The sequence below is a fragment of the Phlebotomus papatasi genome, chromosome 1, assembly GCF_024763615.1.
Source record: "Phlebotomus papatasi isolate M1 chromosome 1, Ppap_2.1, whole genome shotgun sequence".
NCBI lineage: Eukaryota > Metazoa > Arthropoda > Insecta > Diptera > Psychodidae > Phlebotomus > Phlebotomus papatasi.
In genome coordinates, this window is record NC_077222.1 from 71,379,412 (window position 1) to 71,392,485 (window position 13,074).

At 32.2% G+C, this 13,074-nt stretch overlaps 1 protein-coding gene across 5 annotated transcripts in view; it reads left to right on the top strand.

The window, feature by feature from the left end:
* Window positions 1-2,848: 2,848 nt before the first annotated feature.
* The window catches only part of LOC129800317 (eukaryotic translation initiation factor 5), a 29,980-nt gene continuing 19,754 nt past the window's right edge, over window positions 2,849-13,074 (top strand). For 2 of the 5 annotated variants that reach the window (XM_055844618.1, XM_055844647.1), the window contains exons 1-2: window positions 2,856-3,299; window positions 3,458-3,635. The gene's annotated coding sequence lies outside the window, so the exon portion shown is untranslated. Of the gene's footprint in view, window positions 3,300-3,457; window positions 3,636-11,952; window positions 12,811-13,074 lie in introns of those variants that run through there. The other 3 variants (XM_055844608.1, XM_055844639.1, XM_055844628.1) reach the window with 3 other exon arrangements.

Here is a 13,074-nt window from a genome sequence, read left to right on the forward strand (position 1 = left end):
GTTGTCAGTTCCATGCCCGTGGAATCAAGTACAGTGAAACTCACTGGACGCAATCCGAACATCTTTAACGCAAGAAAAATTCGTGGTGACCTAAAGGGGATTCGAACCCGGGATACTTGCATCATAGATGCGAGTGCTCTACCACTTGACCCATTTAGTGCCCTTGATTTTAAATTGTGCCGCGAGATTTTTGATTATGAATGGCTCCGGAAAATGTGTGATAGTCCTTAAAATGTCCTATAAGTCATTTATCTATTATACAGAACATTGAGAAAAAAAGAGGGTGCGATTAACATTTTTTTCCTCAGAAATTTAACACATTTTAGGTGTAAAAATATGTCAACATTTTTTAATGTTAATTTTACACCTTATTAAGGGTAAAATCAACATTAAAGAAGGGTAACTTTAACCCCTAATACACCTAAAAAGGGTAATATTTACACCGATTTGGATCAATACTGCAGGGTAAAGTTAACATTTCCGGAATGTTATTTTAATTTTTTCGGATTTCTCTCAGTGAAGGATCCCCAAAGCCCGAAGAAAGAGTTGTGGGCAAAAAGGGAATCATGAAGCGACTCTCATACACTCTTATTAAAAATCTGTGTGAAGTCATACAAACAGGAGATTTCTTGGTACAATAATATCTTTCGAATGGTTTTTGGTTGGAAAAACTTAGCAAATTGCTCCCGATACTGAAACTTCACTCCCGTACAAGTTTATCATTAAATCACTATATTTGTCTAATTTTTTGGCCACAAATAATATTAATTGCGAGCTAATGAATTTAATAAGAACAATTTGGTTCAAAAGACTACATGTTTATCTTCAATAAAATTGAAATTAATGAGCAATTTTAACATTTTAATTTGCTGAATTCAAATTTAATTGAGCAACCGCTTTTATGCTATTTTAGCATGTTTAAACATCTTTTGGTGGGCCAAGTATTAGTTTATATCAATAAATAAGGGAAAATCTACCAATTCAAATGATTTTCAATAAATTAATTTGAAGTAACAAATAAAAAAAATCCTAGTGTGACAGCACCGATCCTCCAACTATTGCATAAAATGTCTTAGTTTTATTACATTCTTTGAGCCAGGTCCTTACTTTCGTAACAATTGAGAAATACCGATAATTTATAAGACCGTTTTTCAATGTAAGTATTTCATCGAACACAAAATGTTCTCGCCTACATAAATGATTAGACAAAACTCTTTACTATATTAAGGGCAATTCTAAGCAAATCATTAAATTTCAATCTTTTAAAAATTGAAATTGAAATTCCAATTTTCATTTGATAGGAGGAGACAAAAATATCTTATTTCAGTTTGAAAGACTAAGGGGTAAAATTTCAATCGATTGAATTTCACTCAATTGAAAAGGTGTGCCAACACTATTACATCCGAAATGTGTAATTTCATTTTAAGTCTAAAATGCAATAAATCCAATTACACAAAATCAGAAGTATTAAAATTGTAAAATTTATAAGATGACAATGTGGATTCTGGAAAACTTTTTTTGATTTTAGCAGTAGGGTGGTGTCACCACTTCTCGCCAGTGACCCACTTCTCGCCACCTATAGTTAAATCGAAGAAAAATCATATATTAATACGAATAATAAATAGGATATCAGGAAGAAAAAGTAACGCTGAATATATTTTATAATAATATTGTCCAAAATAATTGAGTTTGGGCCTTTTCACGTAGGTGGCGAGAAGTGGTTATTTTTGAATTTTTAATAAAAATATATTTTTTTTAGGTAATCCACCGTTAAATTTAAGGACTATTAGTCTGATATATCTATAGACAACATATCTAAGAAACTTTATGTCAAATTTAAGTTACTTATAATAAGAGTTTAAAAATTATAATTAAATTAATTTCAGTTTTTCCTAAAAGTGGCGATAAGTGGTTACTCCACCCTAATAGATGTACTCTGATAATTTCCTTTGCTAAATTATTACTAGATTATTAGCAAAAGCCGAATTTCCTGTTTTGTCTGTGCAGAATCCGATATTTGCCTGGAGTTCCACTTGGCACATTCATTATGACCAAATGTTTTAAAAAAAAACTATAAATTTGATTTTTTTGTCAGAGTTTGTTACAAAAGTTTTTTTGGGCAATCCATCACATTTTTTATTTTGTTGATATTGTGATTTGAAAAAAAAATCAGATAATAACTTTAACACATTAATCCTCACAGAATCAAATATTCTCGAAGATCAGTTCGAGTAAATTTGAGTATTTAGCTACAGTGACTCTCAAAAGTTTATTGTTCCGACCATAATATCTCCCCCTTGAAAATATGTCTATTTGATATTTTTAACGTTTGCGAGAGTAAAGTGTCACAAATTATCCGAGGACTGACAAAATTTGCCCCAGCAATTTTGAGAATCTCCACAAAATCGACTTTTAGAAAATGATTTGAAAATCACATTTCTTTCGAGATAGAGGAAAATAGTCTTCTGCAATGTTTTAGAGCAGTAAATTTCCTATAAGAATATGCTCATTACAAAACGTTTAAGTTTTCTCAGTCAGAGTTCGTGAAACAATTAAATGTGCGTTTTGACAAGTTTTGCCCCAGTCTCCCCTATTTCATTTTTTCACCCATTATACTGATTTCTTAGAAAAAATTTCTGCTTGCTTGTTCCGTGGTATATCTTCCTAAGAAAAACGCTTGGAAAATTAAAAGCAAGAATATATTATTTCAATTTTGAATAGTGCAAATTTTTCGGGATCTTACGAACATCGAGTGTAATTAATTTAGCGGGAAATTCGTGGAGCTTCAAGTGCTTGCCACTTACGGAGCCACCACCGCAATTCCACAAAAGGAAATTTACACGTGGTGGCGCTGTAAGTCAGTCGTAAAGTGATTGTCAAAGTGGTTTTTTCTGCTGCGCTGCAAAAATTTCTTTAATTGAAGTTTTCATCCTGTGTACGTACCCAAAACGTGTGTTAAATCCAATTTAACTCATCAACTAAGTACATTCTGCAAAGCAACAAACATAATTGTCATCAACGAGCTGTCTATTTCGTGAAAATTGTCATTGATATTCACAACGTGTCTGCACTTTTTTTTTCTGTTCACACACGGAAAAAAAAATCCTCAAGTTTCAAAAATAGCTTCTCATATCACACTGTGGATTGCAGGCTTTATTCATTCTGAATACGCTATTAATCGCAGTAGCTAAATTATTTTAATTTTGTCTCTATTTCAACCAAAAAAAAATCGTGACGACAAAAAATTCATTATCTAATTGATGTGAAAATTTTGTTGACTCGGCAGAATATCTTGTGGTGTGAGTGTTTCTCTTTCCTTTATTTCTTTTCTCTGCAAACTCTATTTTATTTTGTTTTCTGACTTAAAAAGAGCACTTAATTTAGTTGCTGCTTAGTGAATGGGATAGTATAATGTTAGATTAATGAAGGAATCTTTCTTTGATATACCTTTTTGTAGATTTTACGAGAGCATTTGTGCACTCTTTTGGATAACTTTTGGTACCTTTATTTTTGTGGAGAGAATTCCTGTCCGGAAGCAGAATTGTAATACATCGTCAATACTTGGATATCTCTTGAATTGTCGACATCGCCTGCCGGCGCGGAAGCATCTTATATGACTTTTGAAAGATACAGAGGTAAGAAAATTATCCGGAAACCTTCCTAATTTTCCCATATGGAACATTCATAACCTTACATTTGGGGAGGTGAAGATTATTTTTAAACGCTCTCTCCATATCTTTCTAAGCCACGTGGGGCTTTTCCTATCACGAGAAAACTTGTAATAGATTTTAAAATTAGAATAACTTGAATTGCAAAGCCTACTCTTTGCATTCCAATTGGTGCTAGGAGAAAGTGAGAGTATTCCCCTGGAGAACAAAGTAGGTCCAAAATGCCAGAGAAGGACCTTCAGATTGTTCACCATTCCAGTGGAACAACAAAATCCAGTTTTAGTTCAGTTGCATAACCAGTTTCTATATAGTTTTTCATCTGCAAACTTTTAACATACTTCACACATTCTGGACATAGACTTCTCTTTCTCTTCTTCATTCCTCCATTCTCCTTCGTCTTTGCTGAACATGCACAATATCTCGTGGAATTTGTTGGGGAATCATTTTGGAGTTCTTTCTTTTATCAGAGAACGATCGAGAATGATGGGAATGGAGGAGAGTGACCAAAAAAACCATGAATTGCACTGTTTTTTTTTGTTTGTGGGAATGGTGGTGAGAAAAGTGATTAGAACGGACAAAAAAAAGAACCTCATATATAGGCTGTTATCAGCAACTCTCCACCACTGGGCTGATAAGGAATTAAATAAGGCAACAATAGAATTTGACCTGCTATCAATATGTTTGTTGGTTTTATTTTTAATTCACTTATGTATATATTTTCATTATGGAAATCGATCCGATTGAATGTGATGATAAAGTCCTCTTCTGGTTCACCGAACACTATTTCAATTGTGCTTCGATGTGTGTTTAATTCGCGGAGGAGAGGGTTGAATGGATTCAAGATGGATAAGTCCATATAGCTTATTGCCAGGAATGATCATTTTATTGGTTACATTGAGAAAGATAAAGGAAATATTTTAGGTAATTTAAAAACATTAAAAACCTACACGTACTTTATTGAACTGTATTAAAATTTTCCCTGTTCTATAATTCAGACTTTAAAATTGAAAAGCACCAGGAACTTCTCACCAGATTGAATAAATTAAATGAAAAACACTGTGGAATACTCGGATTCATAAATTTATTAATAATTTAACAGTCTCTTTAAATATGTTTTAAGTTAAAGGTGTCTAAAGACCTCTACACATTGGAGCAGATTTCATAAAAAAAATATTTCAAAAAAAATTGAAATAAGACTTTCAATTTTTGATGAAATTTTTGAAGAAAAATACAGTTGCACGTTCTTTATTGAACTGTATTAAAATTTTACCTGTTCTATAATTCTGACTTTATGGCTCTGGCACACCTTTTAGATCAGGAAAATTACATAAAGTCAAAATTCGCATCCCTGTCTTTCTCAAAACTATTGCATATGTCTATCTCACTCTTTTGCACTCTTCTTCTTATTTTAAACATCACAACAAATTCAATTTAGCACAAACGAATTTCAAGTTCGAGGGAATAAGATAGACATATGCAAAACTTTTAAGAAAGAAAGGGATGTAAATTTTGATTTCATGAAATTTTACTGATCTAAAAGGTGTGCCGGAGCCATTAAAATTGAAAAGCGACAGGAACTTCTCACCAAATTGAATAAATTAAATGAAAAACACTTTGTGTAATGCTCAAATTCATAAATTTATTAAAAATTTAACAGCTGTTTTAAATATGTTTTAAGTTAAAGGTGCCTAAAGACCTCTACGCGTTGGAGCAAAGTTCATAAAAAAATATTTCAAAACAAAAAAAAATTGAAACTTTCAATTTTTGACGGATTTTTTGAAGAAAAATACAGTAGTCTCTCAAATCTGAATCTCCCAAATTCGAACGATGTGCGACGTTTGAATTCAAAATGTCAATTATGGGGTTATGTTAAAAAAAATCGTATTCTGGATGAATGAAAATCATATTTATGTGCACGGTAAAAAATTTCGGCACATATTTGTTCCAAAAATTAGCTCGTCCACGGACACCATAATTTTTGGCATAATCTTGTTCATTTTACGAGACTCAAAAAGATACCCAATATTAATAACGAATTTGTTTCAAAATGTAGCTCGTCCACGGACACCGAAAATTTTTGGAACAAATTTGTACCTTCTAGGAGGAACAAAAACATACCCAATATTAGTAACGAATTTGTTCCAATAAATAGCTCGTCTAGTACAAAATCGTATCCGTCTTCCTCTCACACTCAGCCACCAGTCACCGAAGCGGAGGACGCCAAATCTGTGGCAATTTTCGTACTACATTGTTTCACATTTTTAATTCGAGATTCCCTTCTCCTGCTGCCAGTACTCGCATATGATTTCGTCATGCACGCGTCTGTATAAAGCACTCTTAAGTTGATTTTTATTTGATGTTCCTTATAAACTTTCACCACCGAAATCCATCTCGAATGAAGTATAGGCCTTAACTGTAAGACGAAATCACTTACACGAATTTGTTCCCGACAATGGGAACAAAAAGATTCCCCATATGAGAAACAATTTCGTTCCAAAAATTACCTCATCCACGGACACCGAAAATTTTTGGAACAAATATGTTACAGACGTAGGAATAATATTGTTATAAAAAATATGTACTAATTTGTTCCTGACAGTGGGAACAAAACAGCCGAATGCTACAAATTCTGTTCCAAATTTCAGGAACAAATTTGTATAAAACGAAATCAACTCAAATTTGTAGACATTCCACTGTATCAAAACGGTTCTAAATGAATACTTTAACAAAATTATAACTGCACTTCTTTATTAACAAAATTATAACTGCAAATATCTTTTTAGGTGCAAATCGATTCCAAAAAATGTGTTCCAAGGTAAACTTGTTCCAATATTTTGGTCAGTGTCAAAAAGTTTTTACCGTGTGGTTCTTCCTGAATGTTTACATAGATTATTATCGTATAAAATGAAAAGAAAGTACAGTAGACTCTCTCTCAATCGGGAATATGGGGCAAAATGTCATCCGGTTTAGCGATAGAATTGAGCGTCAAAGCCTTTGTAAATTCCACAAAAAGCGCCCAATTATAAAGAATCACGATAAAATAGGAAGAACTATTGTGAATTTGAGCGAATTAGCTTCATAATTAAACGTGAAAATTGTCAACAAAATTTGTCGCCCGATTGAAAAAGAGCCGATTGAGTGAGAGTCTACTGTATGTTACCGCTCAGACTTGTGAGAAAGTACAGGAATTTGATGCAAAGTATAATTTAACTCTTTCGTCTCTTTTGGGACTCTAGTACCCAAAGAAGCATATGAATATTCTATGAAAAACAATGTTTTTTAATTATTCAGAATTTATAAAAATCCGATTCTTGTGGATGATTATAAACTATAAGGATGTCCAAATGTGAGATATTTTTTGTACGACCTCAATTAATTCCTGAGCTTAGATATTTTTGATTAAAAATTGTGAAATTGGCTTGCAGCATATGCTGCGGTCCGGAAAGAGTTAATCTCACAATGTTCTAACAATTTTTTTCAAAATAGTTCTTCTCCATTTCGACGAAAATTTTTCATAATGTATAGAGGCCTTTAAGGACGAAATGCAATTTTCTATTTTCCTGTTGTTCATATACAATAAAGAGAAACAGGAAACTATAAAACAAGTAAAGTAATTATTTTTGCTCCACATAGTGAATAAAAATAATTTCTAATCTACTTTATACCTATTTTTTAATGAGCAACACAGGTGTGTGGCATTTGGATGAAAATATAGTTACACAACCTGCTTATAAAATTAAAGATTTATAGAATTTTAGAATCTAAGAGAAACTAATATTTAAAATAATAATATTAAAACATTTAGCCGTACTCACTATGGCGCTGTTATCTTGTAATATCGTTATCTCGTTATCTCGTTGTGTTCTCGTAATAGCCGTACTCACTATGGCGCTGTTATCTTGTAATATCGTTATCTCGTTATGTTCTCGTAATGTATTTTATAAATGAAAAATTATAACAAGATAACAGATTACGGAGATTACGAGATAACAACGCCATAGTGAGTACGGCTATTACGAGAACATAACGAGATAACGATATTACAAGATAACAGCGCCATAGTGAGTACGGCTATTACGAGAACATAACGAGATAACGAGATAACGATATTACAAGATAACAGCGCCATAGTGAGTACGGCTAATATATTTTAAATATTATAATAATATTTAAAACAAATTTGACCAACCAAAATCAAATTTTTATTTTACTTGCAATCGTCTTAGACTATGTTCATTGTTCATAAATTAGGCACATTTTTATTAGAATTTACTATTTTTACTGAACAATTTTTAATATTTTACTGATCATTTGTTTTCATTGTTAACATTTGTTTTTTTTTTTATTAGGATTTTTAATTTTAAAACAAACTTCATAATATCAAAGCTGAAATGAAAATGTTAAACTTTTTTAAGTTTCCTTTAATTTTAAAGTTAAATTTGATGAAATATTACATTAGATGATTATATTAGCCTCAGAACAGAAAATCTTTAATTTTTACAAAGTATAATATACTTCAATCCCTAAGCTTTCTTAGATTTCCACTCTTTAGAAATTAAGGCCAATTTATGAATATACTGGTTTATGTTTTACAAATGATTTTAAGCAATTCTTACTTTTTTTAGTGCTTTTAATTATTTAAATAATTTAAAGATTTTTTTTTCATTTTCGATTAGTTTGATTTATTGCAAAAAGAATCATTAAAATACGCAAAAGTAATTTGGGATATGAAAACCATTAACGCGATTCTGTGTAATAATAAAAGCAAAGTGATACGTCATTAATGCTCAATGTGATAATGTAATGCAAAAAGTTAACTTAATAATCATTTCGCTTTTATGATTACATAGAATTGTATTATAAGTGGCGATTTAATTGAAAAATATATATACCATATTATTTAATGCATAGATTATGATATACGTATAATATTTATTTATTCTAATTGATATTATAATCTCTTTCTCATTGTGACATGATATTTATCGGTTAATTTTAGTTTTATATAAATAAATTACAAAATTTTCAATTTTTCAATTTATTGTTACACTTTTAGTGTCTTACAAATCCATAGATCTTACTTAAAACTATACAATTCATTTTTTTTTTGTTGCAACTGATTCTCTGTCTTCAAAGCGGTATATCACTAACTTTTTGAATTCTTTAAATTGAACATTTTCAGTTAAATTTTTAAGTTTGCTCCGGTGTTCGTTTTATTTTTTTAATATTTACATATTGAGATCCTTTTAGTATTCCAAAAATTATTACCAACATTTCTTTTGTCGATTTTCTATTGCTTGTTTTGGAACAGAACATCTAACTTCAGCCGTCCTTGTTTCAATTTAGGATCATTTATAGTTACGTACTTTGAAATATTCTTTCGATATAGTTTTTGGTTCTGTGGCACCACTTCTCCAAATAGATTTTTCATATTGAATTCTTTTTGTAAATTCAGTTGTACTTGGTCATTTCGTTCATTTTAGCTGTTTACGGTTATGAGCAATTATTTATTTAACAATGCATAGGATAGAATAACCTAATTCAGAACTTGATCTAATTGAGAATTCTTCAAAACTCATATGGGTATGTAAAATTTTTCCTTAATAACCATTATAAAGTTTTTCTATATTTTCTCCGTTTCGAAAGAAATCATACATGTGCTAGTACATTTTGTATGGAAAATGTACGACTGTTTTCGGAACCGAGGTAGTATTATCTATGACACAATCATATTTTCTGATCCCTTGCACTCTAGATAAATTGAAATTCCATCCATATTGATAAGTTTTAATTAAAAATGTTCCTATTTTGGAGCAGATTCTGAATTAGGCTATTCTACTCTAGTTGCACTTTGATCTTTAGATACGAAAATATGAATTTCTTCAATAATTTTGGCGGTGAATGTTCCCTGTATGGATAATCTTCAATGCTTATACGGGCTTCAGACCTAAGTCTTAGCCATATAGATTAGCCTCTTTAATTTTTTATCAGTAAAGAATTTTTGGAAAATTTGGACTTAACATTGGAGTATTAAGAGCAAATGATGAATTACATTCTGAAAAACCAATAACATTAATTGCTATTTAGGATTTTGAAACCTTAGGGCCTCTACACACTAAAAGCAATTTCTTTAAAAAATGCCTTTTTAAAGAAAATTTCCCCTATCCTTGTAGGCAGAAACGTCAAAATATATTTAAAAAAGGCAATTTTTGACGAAAATTGCTTCTAGTGTTTAGACACCATCATGTCGGCTTCACAGTTCACACTGGAGGTTTAGCCCAGTTCCCGAAGGTATCAAAAATCTAAATAACAAGCAATTTTAATGATTTTTCAAAATCTAATGGATAATTTGCCCTTATGTCCAATTCTAAATAACAATTTCCTAAAAAATCGTGCCTGATAAGGAATTAGAGGAGTTAAGCCAGATGGCTAAGCCTTAGGTCTGAAGCCCGTATTAGGGAACTGGGTTAAACCTCTAGTCTAAAGACCGCTTTACAGACGATGTTTAAACTCCGTTGCGTTGCTTGGATCAGTAACTGCTCTGACTTCATTTCCTTATATTTGCTATAAACGACTGTTTGACTACTGTTTGCAAACAAATCATTGTTTCTAAAGGAGTAAGTGCCTCTTATGGGTGACTTAATCCTTTAGAATCAATGATTTGCTTGAAAACAGTCGTTTATAGCAAATATAAGGAAATGAAGTCAGAGCAGTTACTGATCCAAGCAACGCAACGAAAGGATATACTTGAGTTTAAACATCGGGTCCCGGTCAAAATCCCGAAAGCCAAAATCCCGAATTCTTAAAAGTGTCATAGCTACTCCCACGATCGCACCCGCGCTTTCTGGAGGCAAAGGGAAATCTTCTGTGTCTTGGAAAATTATTCTAAACATTTTCCCTCATATAACTTCATCCCTTTCAAGATTTTGAACATTCGGGATTTTAGCTTTCGGGATTTTGGCGTTCGGGATTTTGGCTTTCGGAATTTTGGCTTTCGGGATTTTGGCCTTTTCGGGATTTTGGCTTTTGGGCTTTTGGCCTTTTCGGGATTTTTGCGTTCGGGATTTTGGCCTTTTCGGGATTTTGGCTTTCGGAATTTTGGCTTTCGGAATTTTGGCGTTTGGGATTTTGGCTTTCGGGATTTCGATTTTGGCTGCCATCGCCTCTAATCTATTTACCATCTTGAAATGAACTTTCATTGCCTTTAATCCAGTTTGACTGAAATAAGAATTAATCACTGACACGTAATCTTTAATTTGAGGTGGTATGATAAGAAATAATTTGCCAGATGAGAATGAAATCAATTCATAACCGTCTGTAATGTATTCTTCTATTCATTTAAAAATGCCGCTATTAAAACTTTTCAATCGACTTGTAAAATCTAAAAATGACTGTGTTCCTTTTTGCACCGGCTGTACCATATTAATTTAATTAATATGATATTTAATATTGAAACCACAATAGTTGTGATTTGTAACAGTTACAGCAAGAAAGCTACGATAAATTCAAGGAATTGCTGTTAACGCTGCTGACACATCAATTTGTTCTTTGAATGGTGGGAGTTAATCTTCCTAAATATTAATATTCACACATGGAACATTCGTCAGCATATAGGGTCTTTTTGATTAATGAACAGAGATGGATTAACATGTTATAAAAGACGTTCAATAGATGATGGTTGTGTTGCAAAAAGAAAAAAGAAAAACAAAAACGGGATGCTTATAGATAGCTCATCCCTATTTTTGAATTTCATATGAACGATTTGTTCAATTTAAATGCAATATATATATACATTATATATATATCATATAAATGGGAATCTTTGCAATCCAGGAACCGGGATTTTTTTGTAAGGGTGAGATATATAGCATTTCCCAGTGCCATGCTAAAATGTCGGAAGAATATATGCGCAAGCGTTAAAAATCCCCTTACAATCCTCCTTTATTGCTGATGAATTGTCGCTTTTCCGCATTTATTTTCATGGTGATTTTCACTCGCAAAGGAATTTTTTAAAAGGAAAAAATTTTGAGTTATTGTGTTGTTAAAAGCTCACCATGTTTAGGGGGGGGGTTGTGGGCGAGGAGAAAATGTACCTGAATGACTTTCTTTTATGTGCAAATAAACACTGACGCAAGGACATATTTATACTCTTACTGGGGGTGAGCTCGAAAATAAGCGTGAAGCACGGCGAAGCAATGGAAATGGGGGGATGAAGAATATGTGAGTGTGTATATGTGTGAGGAAAAAGGCTATGTTGGAGAGAACTTTCCGGGCTCCACATTCATTTCCAGCTGCTGCAGTGCAGTTCATTGAATAGCTTTGAGTCTGTACGACGTATTCTGTGCTAAGAATCTATAACCATATAGCACGATAGAGAGTTGTGCTATAATTTTTCCTAGGGTATTGAAGGAGGAAATTGAAAAATTGATAATATCCTACCAAAGAGTATCTATATATGTGCAGTATATTTGACGGCTAGAAAAAAGAAAAGTGATTGATAAATTTGGATAAGAGAGTTTCTGAATTTGGTGTTATAAAAGGCAAATTTTCATGCGAAATTCTCTCAAACGCGAGATTCACAATTTAATATACATTCGTGAAGTGAAAACTCATTTTATTGATTTGTGTCTCTCTCGGTAGAGGCTTTCAATTCCTCTTCCATTGTGTAGTCGTGTCTGGATAGTCCCTTTGTAACTGATAAATAAAAGTCTTTTTCGTGGTTGTTTGATATTTATTTTAAATTTTGTTTCTAACAAAATCTGTAAAACATTTTTAAATTGAAGGAGGAAAAGCAAGTGAAAGAATTTTTAATTTTGGAATTGCAGTGAAATAATTGTGTGATTGGATAGGGAATTAGAGCATACATAAAGGAGAGAGAAAGAGAAAAATAAAATTAAAATCGAGACATTTTCCAAAGGTTTTTCTTACTGTGGTGTATTATTTGTTCGAGAGATTGCAAGGAAGAAGAGTAGAAAAGAGGCCGGTGGAGGCTGTGTTGAGCAAGAAAAATTAATTAAATATCGTATAATTTGTGTGATATTCCAGTTGGGAAACGTTACACTGAGGTCGACAGAGAAACGCAATTTAGCGCTCCATCTTATGGTGGGCGCTCCATTGCCGGAAGCACCCGGCATTTTCTACGGTGAGTCTTCTTCTGGTTTTGCTGAAAAAAAACCTATGAACCATTTTTCTTTTATTTTACTAACTTTAGTAGAAAGGACTATACAAAATGTCATTCAACGTTATTTTCCGTATACAGAGATTGGTCATTCCCTTTTTAATTTTCTTGAATTTCCGGAAGATGAATGACTCTCATTAAGCCATTTAATGAGGCTAAATACTATGATCTAGCTTTTATTCCTTTGTTCATTGCCTTTACACAGGATCTCCTTCTCACACTCTCACA